Here is a 15,778-nt window from a genome sequence, read left to right on the forward strand (position 1 = left end):
AACACAATTTGTTATCCAGCCTGCCTAACCAGCCAGAGCCTTTATTGACTACTTCCCTAAATTGCCCAGCTGTACCGTGTTACTTTAAACTAGAGTAGACTGGTGGTTGTCTAGTAGTAGCCTATCTTGTTTGTTTGTTTGTTTTATCACAAAAATGCTATAAGGTTCATGAATGGAATTTCAATGGAGTACAAACTAAAACGTGAAAATATAATATTTCGAAGCGGGATAGTTTTCTAGTATTAGGCTACATTAATTTTGTATCAAATCCACCAAATGATCAGATTTTTGAATCGACGACGACCCTTTGTCGTGCGCTATGACGTAGCCGTAACGTGGGGTTTCCCAGAGCTGAGAGCAGGGTTACCGCGCCCATCTCTGCTGTTTGATGGCCGGGGGAAGCGTTTGAGATACTGGTGGTGTGAAAAGAGAACAGGGGAACGACGGTGGGAAAGACAAGAAGGATAGTTAGAAGATTGGAACGAGACTGTTGTGAATCACAAGAGCACTCCTAGACTCTCAAACGCAGTGTTTTCCCACAAAGTGTTGGTTTGGTAGGGTGAACATTTCCTCAGCTCTGTGCCGGTGTGTCTCCTCTTGGCGGATCGAAACCTCTGTTCGGGGAGTGCCACTCCTCGATAGCTTGCTAGATCTAGTCTGTGTACTAGCTAGGTGGAGAGGAGTAGATCTTCGCTGTTTCCAGTCAATGCGATATAAACAACGGATACCCTCGACTGAAAACGGGTAAGTAAGTTATGAATTGGGACGCATTAATGGCAACTTATTTTTCTAAAGACATAACTAACTTCTGTAGCTAACATTGTCTGAGGTGACTAGCTAGGAAGCTAGGCGGAAGGGGTTAAATTGGGTTGAGTGACTCGCTGGTTGAAGCTAACTGGGTGTGGGTAGGTAGGTAGTTGGTAATGCACAATACACACTTTAAATTATTCGATGTTGTACTTATTTGAGTTGTGGTTGTAGGTAAGTCACAATATAACTAACTTTATGCAAAGTTTTTGTTATATGGTGTGGCTTAGCTATTTGCCGTGGCTTAGGTTTTGCAATACCATTGAGTGGGCTAGCTAGCTGGCAGCTAAATGTAAGCCTCAAAGCTAGTGGAACTTAGCTTCTTTCGTAAGCTCACTAGCTAAAGCTAGTTAACAAAACTGTCAACGTCTGAATTTGAGTTGCACTGTTTGTCACGCATCTAACAAAATGGCAAACGTAGCTAGTTAACTAATATGGTGTGTGTGGATTCAGTCTAATTGGATTTTGTAAATCAAGATGAATGTGTTCGAAGTTGGCTGACATTCCTAGATAACGAGCAAGCTAGGTAGTTAGCAAATTAGCTATATCAACCATCTTAAATACTAATTTAGTTAATGAAGTTATACCAAATGTCATAGATGGTAATGCATAACGTTTTAATGCATCTGACATTTTACCAAGGATTAAGTGGTCATATAATGCATAGAGGATTTGTGCTTTATAATACAACTGTAGCAAGTAATGTTAGGTGGTAATAGACAAAAAATGGCTACTTCAACATCACTGGAGCCGAGAGCTAGCTAGTTAGCTATCAGTGCACCCCCACACACACTTTTTCGTAGTCCATAACACAGACGGAGACGGTATAGAAAGCCATACTACTGCATACGTTTGCAATTAGCAAGAAGCTTGACATGTTTCCGATTGGGCGTGTGAGCCTGCCAACAGTAGCCAACCAAGTGGGAGCTAGCTACTGTCAATGTTAGGCTGGACACATTCGAAACCTATCGCCTAGTTTGCTAGCTATCTGTTTACGTTGTCATTCGCTGAACAGCCATATCAGCCAGCCACCAAATTATCTTGCGTTACAGTTAGCTATCATATCTGGCGTGACAACTATGGTGGCACTAGATTATGGCCTTAATACACACCTAAAATCAGCAACAATCTTGTCTATTAATGTATGAAGAGCTAGCTATTGCATAAATCAGCCACCTAACGTTATTGCTAACTAGTAAGCTGTATGATTGCTACTTTATTAGTGTACGGGCCGGCAGCATTTGATTGGCCTTAATTTGAGCCTCTGAATGTAATGATATACAGAGGAAGTAAATTAACGTTAATTGGATTTCTACAATCTGTTCAACCTGGCCATAGGTTTTACTGTACAAGTGGTTAGACCTAATAACCATGCCGCTCCAGTGTGAATGGTCTTTCATGGAGTAGACTAGAGGAAATGGGTAACGAGGAAGCAGCTAATCCTGTTAGTTTCTAGAACTGAAAAGAAAGTGTAGGGAGGGGATTTTTGTATGTCAACATTACAAGCGGCAAACATTCTAAACGGGGCTTTTAGTTATATCGAACCAGAAATGGTCATAATGTTGAGAACGAGTAACAACAATGTTGCCATTATCGATCGCTGGTTGAAAGAACTCGCAGATTTGTTACGTTTTGAGACAATATAGGACGCTAGCAGGTTCGATTTTCCAATATAGTTATTTGATGTTCCATAATATCTTTGTCACGTTAAACATTTTCCGTTTTTCAAAAGGGCTATTTGTAATTGCTGGTTCACAAAGATGAATTAATCTGGCTAGTTCGCTTCCCTCCTTGAATGAATGGGTTCCTGTATTCAGGGCCCAAGCAGCTGCAACGTACAAGATGGCGTTCAAAGCCCTTTTCCACACCGCTTTATTTTCTTCAGCCCAGCTTCGGCTGGATTCAGGGGCACCATAATATATATCGATAATTGTACTTAATAAACATACTTGTTAGTAAATATACTAGTTTCTGAATCATGTATAAATGATACAAATGATATAAAAGTGAAAACGGTTTTTTTCTAGTGTGGGATGTGGGACAACATTTAGGTGGACGGGTGTAGTACATCTCGAATATTAGCCAGTGAGCAGCTAAATTCAGGAATCTACAAATATGTTATTTTGCTTGGTACACAAAAGCACTCGCACTTTAGCTGTTTATTTTTATCAGTATTATTCCAATACAAATGTACGTTTCATTTTGATGTACAGTATTAAGGTAGTACAAGTATATGGCAGCTTATATTTAAGTGTATGTATCAAGGTAACAATTTAAGATATAAAGATTAATATATTTTTGTACTGATCAGCGAACTTGTAGTTCAGGAACCTTATTTTATCTTGTATTTGATTTTAAAAAATTATCCAAATGGAACCATAATACTTGCGGTTTCTGTGTACTTTAAATGTCAGTGTACTGGGGCTGGTCCTTTACCATTGTCACATTTTGATTATAGGCTACCCTACATGTATATTTTTTTACTTAAAGAACTTAATCTGACTTGGAGCAAAACCTGTAGTGTTGGCACTTGCCGTGGATGAAAAGGGCGTTGTAAGGATTTGTGTACACTGATTGTAAAATATCCTATTACTTTCAATAGAGCGATTGGCCCAATTGCATAACTAACCCTTTTTTTAGCAGTCAGGAGTGCCTGTCTCTCAAAGTTGTAGGATATTATTTGCTGAACGTAGATGCGTTTTTCATTTGTTTTGATGCACTTGAACATACATTTGTGAATCCTCCCCACATGTCTACACCTCTACACAGTACTGGCCATCCAGCAGATTGAAGAATGTATTCACTTTTATGGCTGTGCCAGGAGATTAAGTGATTTAACTGTAGTCCTGGAATAGTCGTCACCTAATTTCTCAGTCTTACTCACAGGAATCTGAGCTCCACTGTGGTTTCTCTCATCATGCAAGTGTGATTGAGTCTAATCAGTGACTACAGTATTCAGGCCTGCAGGCTCTCTCATCTCATAGCTCTCATCCCATTACTTGCTTACAGGTCAGAACACCACACTACACACAACACACTGGCAGTAGAACATGAGAAGATGCTTTGCACACATCTACACACTACTGCCCCCTATTCAGTGTCAGTCTCAAGTAAGCTGTTGCCAAAAAATACTTTCACTCATGTCAATGTGCACATTTCATTTTGACCGCGACCCCACTGTAACCTTATATGATCCGCTGCCTCGTGTTGACATCTGGCAGGAACTGGGCCACTCTGTAACACATGACATCTCACAATGTCCAGGAGGGTGAACAGGGAGTATGTCTATACATATAGTGCCATACATGGAGACTTCAGTCAGTGTCTCTCAGACTAGCGGAGTTGACACTTCAGATGACTGTCATACTCACTAACATTCGCCTTGACAATCAGGTTCCAGAAGCAAAATCAGAATGTGTCTGAGTGGCATTTGGCCCCCTGGCCTAACTTGTGCAACTGAGAGATGACACTAGGATGAGCATCACTATCAGGGGATGAGCTGAATTATCTGTCCTTTGTGAAGCAGGAGGGATATTTCGTTTTGTTTTATACAGATTTTCATCCCACTGGATTTCTGTGAGCGCATGGTATGAATGGGATTAAAATCCGAGATTTTGGATTTCAGCTTTTAGGATTATGGGGCTTGGTCAGTGATAGTGCTGATTTTCCTCTTTTCCTATGATCCTGCTTTTAGCCATATGGAATTTCTTACTATTACAATAACATGCCTGCCCTGTTATGACTGGGGCTGCCACGGCCAGACTAGATGGGATCATCTGTCAATTGTTGGTTTCTTACTTACCTACACCCTTCATTTGACCATACAGTTGTTGATTTAGGATAACTGCTTCGCATAGCTATATTGTGAGTTGTCATAGCATTTGTGTTCTTTGTGTTTTATAACAATGATGACACATCAAATTATAATATAAACATACAAATCTTGGTATGATTTGTTTACATTAAAGGTAGACTCGGCGATATGACAAACTTTATATGCAGAAAGTAAACAGCATGGTGGGTCAATATCCGCAACAGCTAAGAGCATTGAAGCGCAAGGCTCAACTTCTCCACTGTTTTGGTCCCGTGGCTGCCACGCTGTAACAGCGTGAAGCGAACCCGTGCACATGCGCAGATACTGTGTGTGACTTTGTGAGAGTGAAGTCTCATCTCGCTCGTCTCAATATCTGCGGTGCTGCTCATGGCAATGTTATTTAGCTGAGTCGACCTTTAAGAATATGTTCTTACCCCTCTGTCAATAACAGCCAGTTTTCCGTTTTCCCCAGACCACCCCCACACTGTCCTATTAAAAATCTTGCTTGAGAAATGCATCTTTGCTAAGAAGCTATTTTTGGTTATTTTTCACAATTTTAATTGAAAACAATCACATTCAAGTACTTAATTGTTACCCAGAAATGATTTTATATTAAAATAAAAAAATGACTCCATTGGACCTTTAACTTAGCAGCCCAGTACTTGGGGTTGAGAAACTCCAACAGACATCAACATCCCTCGGTAGGCGGAACACCACTCATGAGCAGAGGTTTCCTGTCAAACTAGACTATTCTCTCCTGCTGTGTCTTTCTGTCTTCCATGTTCCTCACTCCATCATTTTAGCACAGTCAGACAAGATCACCCAGGACAGGCAGCAGCTGTTTGACTGCTAATATTGGGCTCACTTACTTCAGCGGCCAAACAGCCAGAACCATGTAATTCCAATAGATTTCCCAGACAAATCCTTTTCCTTGCTTGTGGCCTTACCCCGTCCTCAACCCCACCTGCAGTGCAGGTTGACGGCCCGTCTTTACTTTAGGGTTCAAAGGTGAGCTGCCTGTCCTGTTTGGCCAAATCTGATCCATTTCCACCGGTGCTAATGATTCTGAGATTCTATGCAGTTGAATATCTCAAGTACCACCCACTCTTTTGCACTCACTCCCTAAATCCATCTCCTCCCTCCATTCCCCAAAGGGTCACAACACGGCCAACCTAGCGTAGCAGGCGTAAAATAAACTAACTCCGCTCGGGCGTTTTTCTTTCTGTTCCTGACTAGAGGAAAAACCTCCCGACAGTTTTTTTTTTTCTTCGCTCTTCAACCAAGCTCTTGCTCTCTCCTCTTCTTTCTCTCTCCTGCCTCTCCTCTCTGCTGTATGACAAGGCCAGTTCTGTGGGGTGTGCCCAGAGAAAAGTACACCCTGGTTATTCTGGGCAACCCAGGTGTCTTGTTGTTACAACTGATTTATGGAATGTCCAGTGACTGAAAACTGATGTAGATTGACTAGTGTGACTACTACCATGTGTTATATCATGTTAGCTGTCAGCTACATAATCTGCATTTCTGTCATATGTTTTGCCTGAGGACAAACATGTCCTTTGTCAATATGTTTCTCTTCGATTTGTATTGCTAGTGCTCCCAATGTGTGTGATAACCCCTAGTAAATCCAAGCCACACAGTTTCGGTTAGCCGTACACCAGTAGAACTGTTGTGGTAACTGTTCCGCTCACAAGCTTGTTTGGTTGAAGGTCCACGCTGTATGGCCCCGGCTTATCAGGGATGACTGCATGGCTGAGGGCCACTATGTTTTGAATAGTCAAAGTGAGTGGCGACAGGACTGTTAGTGACCCCTCTACTCCTATGTCGTTGGTCGTTCCACTGCTAAGGAGTCCTGTCATCCTGAAACAGCACTTTGCATGGGGAACCTCAGAGCTCTGCTTCTTTGAATAAAGGCCCCTTGCTTTCTATTTACATTCCGCCCCATAGATTTGACTGCCGGGGGGAAATGTCACCAAACCAGAATTCTGAGCCTCTGACAGGAAGGCAGGCAGGGAGTGAGTTTTTATATGACAAAGAGACACAGTAAGTCACTGGAATAAAAAGGACTGGCTGGCTGTCATGTGACTCTTCACACATACTCTTGTTCCTCTCTTTTTGGAATCGGGGAGAGAGCGGGAGGAGGGGTAAATGTATTCATGCAATCAAAGGAGTGTATTTTTCTTTTTAAACAGTCATGCTTTTGGCTTTGGGCAAGCTTGACCTGTTTATTTTTTGTTTTTTCTGATATGGAAAAGCAAGTTGGGCAAATGTCACAAGCACAAACTATACCTTTTTGTTTATGTATGTTTGGATGTAAAAAGTGGTTGAGCTGTTTTTTTTTTGTCTTTATCAGACCGTTTTGCTGTTTCCATGAGCTTTGACTGTTTTCCCCTAATCCTCTCTTAATGACTGCCTTCACGCCGTGGCATTTGGAGTACGTCTGCCAGCACGGGCGCTATCCTGTGGAACCTGTTTGACTCCAGCCTCATGCTCAGGGACGATGCTGCAAGGTGGGGGGAGGGCCGGGAGGCCAAGGATGGGCCTGCCAGGCTGCAGAGGTGAGGGGTGCCTGAGAATTTAGGTGCTAGAGGGCAGGTGAAGGGTTACGTACACTCCCAACAGCTCCATTTCTCGTAAAGGAAAGGTTCACTTATTTTGTATGTTTTTCTTTGCTTCTCTGAGCGTTGTTATATTATTTCCCAGGGTTATTTAATGTTTTCTTGTGTATTTTAACTATTTGCTGTTCAAGCAGGCAGAAATACAACCGGTATGAAACTCGTCATACTGTATGTTCACTGTATATACAAAAGTATGTGGACACCCCTTCAAATAGTGGGTTAGGCTATTTCAGCCACACCCGTTGCTGACAGGTGTAGAAAATCGAGCACATCTCCATAGACAAACATTGTCAGTAGAATGGCCTTTACTGAAGAGCTCAGTGACTTTCAACGTGGCATCGTCATAGGATTCCACCTTTCCAACAAGTATGTTTGTCAAATTTCTGCACTGCCCCAGTCAACTGTAAGTGCTTTTATTGTGAAGTGGAAATGTCTAGGAGCAACAACGGCTCAGCTGCGAAGTGGTAGGCCACACAAGCTCACAGAACGGGACCACCGAGTGCTGAAGTGCGGTGCGCGTAAAAATTGCCTGTCCTCGGTTGCAACACTCACTGCCGAGTTCCAAACTGCCTCTGGAAGCAATGTCAGCACAAGCACTATTTGTCGGGAGCTAAATGAAATGGGTTTCCATGGCCGAGCAGCCGCACACAAGCCTAAGATCACCATGCGCAATGCCAAACGTCAGCTGGAGTGGTGTAAAGCCCGCTGCCATTGGACTCTGGAGCTTTACCATCTGGGTTTGACGGATGCCAGGAGAACGCTGCCTGCTCCAATGCATAGTGCCAACTGTAAAGTTAGGTGGAGGAGGAGTAATGGTCTGGGGCTGTTTTTTCGTGGTTCGGGCTAGGCCCCTTAGTTCCAGTGAAGGGAATTCTTAACCCTACAGCATACAATGACGTTCAAGACAATTCTGTGCTTCCAACTTTGTGGCAACAGTTTGGGGAAGGCCCTTTCCTGTTTCAGCATGACAATGTCGCTGTGCACAAACCGAGGTCCATACAGAAATGGTTTGTTGAGTTCGGTGTTTAAGAACTTGACTGGCCTGCACAGAGCCCTGACCTCAACCCAATCGAACACCTTTGGGATGAATTGGAACGCTGACTGCGAGCCAGGCCCAATCGCTCAACATCAGTGCTCGACCTCACTAATGCTCTTGTGGCTGAATGGAGTGGAAAGGCTTCCCAGAAGAGTGGAGGCTGTTGTAGCAGCAAAGGGGGGACCAACTCCATATTAATGCCCATGATTTTAGAATAAGATGTTCGACGTGCAGGTGTCCACATACTTTTGGTCATGTAGTGTATACAGTGGCTTGCGAAAGTGTTCATCCCCCTTGGCATTTTTCCTATTTTGTTGCCTTACAACCAGGAATTAAAATATTTTTTTTGGTGGGGTTTGTGTCATTTGATTTACACAACATGTCTACCACTGAAGATGCAAAATATTTTTTCATTTGGAAACAAAAAAAACAGAACTTGAGCGTGCATAACTATTCACCCCCCCAAAATCAATACTTTGTAGAGCCACCTTTTGCAGGAATTACAGCTGCAAGTCTCTTGGGGTATGTCTATCAGCTTTGCACATCTAGCCACTGAGATTTTTGCCCATTCAAAACTGCTCCAGCTCCAAGTTGGATGGGTTCCGCTGGTGTACAGCAATCTTTAAGTCATACCACAGATTCTCAATTGGATTGTGGCCTAAGCCATTCCAAACACTTAAATGCTTCCCCTTAAACCACCCGAATGTTGCTTTAGCAGTATGCTTAGGGTCGTTGTCCTGCTAGGTGAGCTGTCCCAGTCAAATCTCTGGAAGACTGAAACAGGTTTCCCTCAAGAATTTCCCTGTATTTAGCACCATCCATCATTCCTTAAATTCTGACCAGTTTCCCAGTCCCTGCCGATGGGGGGAAAAACATCCCCATAGCATGATGCAGCCACCACCATGCTTCACTATGGGGATTGTGTTCTCGGGGTGATGAGAGGTGTTGGGTTTGCGCCACACCTGGCATTTTCCTCGATGGCCAAAAAGCTCAATGTTAGTCTCATCTGACCAGACTACCTTCTTCCATATGTTTGGACTCTCCCACATGCCTTTTGGTGAACACCAAACATGTTTGCTTATTTTTTTCATTAAGCAATGGTTATTTTCTGTCCACTCTTCCTTAAGCCCAGCTCTGTGGAGTGTACGGCTTAAAGTGGTCCTATGGACACATACTCCAATCTCCGCTGTGGAGCTTTCCAGCTCCTTCAGGGTTGTCTTTGGTCTCTTTGTTGCCTCTCTGATTAATGCAGTCCTTGCCTGGTCTGTGCGTTTTGGTGGGCGGCCCTCTCTTGGCAGGTTTGTTGTGGTGCAATATTCTTTCTATTTTTTTTAAATAATGGATTTAATTGGTGCTCCGTGGGATGTTCAAAGATTCAGATATTTTTTATATAACCCAACCCTTATCTGTACTTCACAATGTTGTCCCTGACCTGTTTGGAGAGCTCCTTGGTCTTCAAGGTGCTGCTTGCTTGGTGGGGCCCCTTGCTTAGTGCTGTTGCAGACTCTGGGGCCTTTCAGAACGTGTGTGTGTGTGTGTGTGTGTGTGTGTGTGTGTGTGTGTGTATATATACTGAGATCATGTGACACTTAGATTGCACACAGGTGGACTTTATTTAACTAATTATGTGACTTCTGAAGGTAATTGGTTGCACCATATCGTATTTAGGGGCTTCATAGCAAAGGGGGTGAATACATATGCACGCACCACTTTTCCGTTTGTTTATTTTTTATTTATGTTTTGAAACAAGTAATTTTTCGCTTCACCAATTTGGACTATTATCTGAATAAAAATCCATTTAAATTACAGATTGTAATAAAACAAAATAGGAAAAACGGCAATGGGGATGAATACTTTTGCAAGGCACTGTATCTGCCTGCTTGAATGGCAATAGCACACCTACCATTTCCACCTGCCCCAGCCTCCCTTCCTAGAAACTTGTGGCATCATGGTATGTTTCACAAATCAATCAATTAAACTTTACTGCCACTCCCATCAATGTGGTGTCTATCTTCAGGCGTTCTCCACAGAAAGCAGAGGTTTGCATTGATAATTAAAAACATAATTGTATACCATTGCTTTTCTGCATTTAGGCAATTTCAAAAGCCATTAGTATTTTTAGGCCTAATGGAAATAATGCCAACCTTCTAGTTAACTGACTGAGGATGGACAGCTTTTCTATGCATGTGCATCATATAACAAACGTGTGCCTAAATATACACTATGTGTGCTGTCATATGTTGGACCGCCTAATGCTTTAATTGAATTGCACCAGTGCGTTATCCTCCCCAGATCTGTTCTGAAGTCAGCCCCACGGTTCGACAGCAGAGGATGCTTGTTTATCGAAGCCACATTTCTAACCGTAGTGGGGGTCGTCGACCCAGTTGTCAGGGAATTCGCAAGAGCATGAGTTGCCGTACACGTGTAGCTGCTGAGGTGGAAATGCTTTTGTGTAGACTATGGAGTCCTGATGCTACTGTCCCCTGTGAGTGGGACCTTTTATGATAGCCAACCCATTCCCTCCTCTCTCAATCAGCCCTGAGGTCCTGACTTACTGACTTCAATGGGACTCATGTCACTTATTATTATTATTATTATTATTATTATTATAATAATATGTTGAATGGATACTTGTGCTGGGCCCTTGTGTCAACGTGTACACAAGTAAAAGCATTGTGACCATCTTTAATGTTCTCAATTGTACCAAGACTCTCAGTCAATTAATTATTAAGTGAATGAGTAAAGTTATATTTGGGGCAAACAGTCACAAATCTGATTCACCATTAGTGAGTCTACCAGCATTGGTAGAAGTGCTGATACTGTAGTCTAGGCCTACTATATATTGCAGAGGCAGGCAGCAAGACTGATTAACAATAATACACTGCAACTCTGAATATATAGATTTATACAAGCAACTCCCAAAAAAGAGAAACCCTGTCCCAAAAATGTATACATTTAGATACAGCAATATTATTTTGGACGCTATATTGATATTTTGAGTCAAAGTATTGGTTGAAAAAAATATCTAAATATATAGTACCAGTCACAAGTTTGGACACACCTACTCATTTAAGGGTTTTTTCTTTATTTTTTACTATTTTATACATTGTAGAATAATAGTTTGTCTTCACTATGAAATAACACATATGGAATCATGTAGTAACCAAAAAAGTGTATTTTATATTTTACATTCTTTAAAGTAACAACCCTTTGCCTTGATGACAGCTTGGCATTCTCTCAACAAGCTTCATGAGGTAGTCACCTGGAATGCATATCAATTAACAGGTGTGCCTTGTTAAATTAATTTGTGGAATTTCTTTCCATGTTAATGCATTTGAGCCAATCAGTTGTGACAAGGTAGGATTGGTATACAGAAGATGGCCGTATTTGGTAAAAGACCAAGTCCATATTATGGCAAGAACAGCTCAGACACATCTCAACATTAACTGTTCAGAGGAGACTGCATGAATCAGGCCTTCGTGGTTGAATTGCTGCAAAGGAACCACTACTAAAGGACACCAATAAGAATATACTTGCTTGGGCCAAGAAACATGAGCAATGGACATTAGACCGGCGGAAATCTGTCCTTTGGTCTGATGCAGAGTAGGTGAACGGATGATCTCCGCATGTGTGGTTCCCACCGGAAGGCATTGAGGAGGTGGTGTGGGGTGCTTTGCTGTTGCCGATTTATTTAGAATTCAAGGCACACTTAACCAGCATGGATACCACAGCATTCTGCAGCGACGCTCCATCCCATCTCGGTTGCGCTTAGTGGAACTATAATTCGTTTTTCAACAGGACAATGACCCAAAACACACCTCCAGGCTGTGCAAGGGCTATTTGACCAAGAAGGAGAGTGATGAAGTGCTGCATCCGATGACCTGGCCTCCACAATCAACCGACCTCAACCCAATTGAGATGGTTTGGGATGATTTAGACCGCAGAGTGAAGGAAAAGCAAGTGCTCAGCATATGTGAGAACTCCTTCAATACTGTTGGAAAAGCATTCCTCATGAAGCTGGTTGAGAGAATGTCAAGAGTGTGCAAAGCTGTCAAGGCAAAGGGTGTCTACTTTGAATAATCTCAAATATTAAACATTTTAATTTAACACTTTTGGTTACTACATGATTCCATATGTGTTATTTCATAGCTTTAATGTCTAAAGTATTCTACAATGTCGAAAATAGGTACGCTTTTTTTTAGGGGATTTTACAGCTAACTAGCTACTAGGGATGCACCGATATGACATTTTTGGCAGATACCAATATCAAATATTGTCCTTGCCAAAAAACAGATTACGATATTTAACATTTTAGCTGCCTTTTAAGCATTCTAGTACAGTTTTATAGTTCACACACACGGACACAGCGGTCTAAGGCACTGCATCTCAGTGCAGGACGCATCACTACAGTCCCTGGTTGGAATCCAGGCTGTATCACATCTGGCCGTGATTGGAAGTCCCATAGGGCAGCGAATAATTGGCCCAGCGTTGTCCGGGGTAGGCCGCCATTGTAAATAAGAATTTCTTAACTGATTTGCCTAGTTAAATAAAGGTTACATACCACACACCACACCGACCAAAAAGTTATTCGTTGGCATTTACGTATGTCCCCATTACCAGTAAAACATAATCAAAATGTTTCTTTCACTTTCTTGCTGTCTTGTTTCGTTGTTCATTTGTTCAGTCTTTTCATTCTTAACCAGGATTTCATCATACATGTCAAGCAGTGAAGTTTCAGCTCTGTCTGTTCGTGGTCTCGCTTCCTCAGTGCGCACTGTCACTGTCCATTTCAGTCTTGTCCAGCTGTATATGTAACATTTCACATAAACCCTGTTTCTTGTCTGTATCAAAGTAGCTGTCCTTGTACCTAGATCCAAGCATGATGGCGACACAGTAGAGGCTCAGAGAGAATGCCACCGAATCGCTTGTTCACAACCTCGAGTACATTTGTAAGTTTTAACCCCATGGTTTGTGTCTGCGGTTTTGTTGAGCAGACGTTTCAATGCCATGACAGAGGGTTTCACAGACGTAGTTGATCAGCTTATTTCTCGAGTCAGTTGTTGGCGCTAGGAGTATGTTAATGTTTCAAACATGTTCTCAAATGCCATTGAAATGGCAGCGGCGGTATGAGAACCAGCACATTCTTGAGCATGCAATACGGCTTTCCTCAGTATGAAATCATCGTCGGCCCACTGTGCTGTCAGACTCAGCATGCTCATGGGGCTGACGTCGCTGGTCCAAATGTCAGTCGTGAAGCTAATAGCATAGCAAGTAGCTCATGGATGTGTTTCAACAATACTGTGTACCTCCAGTAGGGCAACATCTGAAAAATAGCGCCTACTTGGTAGTGCTTATTCCGGTGCTCGACCAGTCGGCGACAGCCAACATCCACGACAGAGAACGGTTGATTGTCAAAGGCAATGAATTCCATTATCTTGGCGTTGCATTGTCTCGCTGAAATTGTCTTTTAAAATGACTGCTCGACTTCAACTTGTTTAGTGGTTGGAAGTGTGCGCTTAGTATTTTCCTGCTTTTGTTCTGTGTAGCGCTGTACTTTTCGTGGCATTATTACGTCATCTACCTACGTTATATAGGTATGCACGTCAGCGTTGACATCGGTTTTGCACATTGGCGTTAAACTAAACATCGGGACGATTTTGGCATATTTAGCTAATATTGTCAGATTTCGATATGCTCAACGATATATCGTGCATTCCTACTAGCTACGTCACATGCTAATATTTTCTTTGGTATTAGTGTGTAGCTACATTTTCTTGCTAGCCAGCCTGTAGAGAGAGCATTGAGGATTTTGTAGTCGACCTGAGTTTTAACAGATTTCCACAACGATGTTGCTACCAACCTTATTATAACGCCAAAATGAAACATTTGTTAACAAAAAATATAGTTTTCTGTTATTTAACAATGTAAATTAAAGGAATAGGTGGATTTTTCCTTTAACGTAGGTGGCTGACGGCTATGGCTGAGGGTCTCTGCTGCTGTCTTTTTTCACCATGCAATCATCCAGGATGGTTCTTCAAGTTATTGAATAAATGTGTTGTCGCCACAACTCTGAGGCACTTTTAACAAACCACTTGCATTTGGTTGACATTGTTGTGATGTTGCCGAAATACTGCCATACCACCGAAGATGCACCCTTCGGCACCAAATCGAAGTTCTTGTTAGCACTTGCAGAATTCATCTTTCTGACACTGAAGCCCTTAATCTCACCAGCATTTAACTGCAAGTTCTAAGCGGGGACGATTGTGATTGGCCAGCATGCCATACAGAGAGTGAGAGCCGGCTTGTGATTGGTCAGCATCCTCTGTGCATTTATAGCGCGAATGAATGGCGTCCAGAGCATCTCATTGGAGGAGCTACTGTAGACTCGTTTTTGTTGTATTAGAGTGTTAGAGAAAGAAAATCGCAGCCTCTTGCGACTACATGTCAATATCGCAATTTTGATCTGAATTCGATTAATCATGCAGTCCTCTACCACCCCACTAGTTATCATTACTCATTGTGTATTTGTTCCTTGTTGTTTTTCTATTTCTCTTTCTCTGCATTGTTGGGAAGGGCCCGTAAGCATTTCACTGTTAGTCTACACCTGTTTACAAAGCATGTGACCAATAACATTTTGATTTGACTACTGCTATCAGATTGGGGGGGAGGGGCAATGTAGGCTGTTTTTTTTTGTCCACCCACTTTGGTTCTGAAATCATTACCCACTAATTAACTTGTCGTTTTTGCAGATTATGTGTTTGAGCTAGTAATGTATCAATATTTATCATTTACAAATGTGCTATGACATAGCCAATTAATATATAGCTGTGCAAGATCAGGAACAGGCAGTCTACCTCGCGTTGGCCAGTCCTGAAGATGGGCGCAGTTTGACTGCTACTGATATTCCCTGGGTTTGTTTGGCATGCTGAATGACTTGAAGATCAGTGACTGTCAGCAATTACGTGTATAGTTCGACGCTGGAGGAGAGGATGCATCAGTTGTCACAAGGTATTTTCAGGAAGGTAGAAAAAGTAATATGAGCAAAAACAAAAGTGTATCGGCTCTTCGTAACGTTTGAATTGATTTCTCTGACTGATTTATACTACATTTGGATCGGTTTGGGGTCTTTGGACCGACGCAATCGTATCTTAAACATTTGATTCGTGGACCGATGCATAGCGGTGAGTCCTTATATCCCTAGTTGGCGCTAGTCAGCTGTACCTGTGCAAAAACACCAGTGTTTTTCATCCTATAGCTTGTTCTCAGTCTTTGTAATTAGTGACCCAAGATGCTTTTAGCACTTATTTCCATGACTGATCAAAACCCATTTTCTCATGTTCTCTCGTCTCTCTGCAGCAGACATATAGTGAGCAATATGTTTGGAACATCAAATGGCAAAAAAATCGCAGTTTTGAATCGAAATACATATAGAATCGTGAGAATTGCAATACATATTCTATTGACACCTAAGTATCGTGATATCATATCGAGATGTTCCTGATCAAA

The 15,778-nt window shown here is 42.2% G+C and overlaps 1 protein-coding gene across 1 annotated transcript in view; it reads left to right on the forward strand.

Annotated features, from left to right (window-relative positions):
• The first annotated feature begins 317 nt into the window (after nucleotides 1–317).
• LOC115168183 (guanine nucleotide-binding protein G(I)/G(S)/G(T) subunit beta-1-like) overlaps nucleotides 318–15,778 on the forward strand; it is a 66,130-nt gene continuing 50,669 nt past the window's right edge. The window contains exon 1 of the mRNA XM_029723211.1: nucleotides 318–744. The gene's annotated coding sequence lies outside the window, so the exon portion shown is untranslated. The remainder of the gene's footprint in view (nucleotides 745–15,778) is intronic.

This window comes from Salmo trutta, chromosome 30 (genome assembly GCF_901001165.1).
Source record: "Salmo trutta chromosome 30, fSalTru1.1, whole genome shotgun sequence".
Lineage (NCBI taxonomy): Eukaryota > Metazoa > Chordata > Actinopteri > Salmoniformes > Salmonidae > Salmo > Salmo trutta.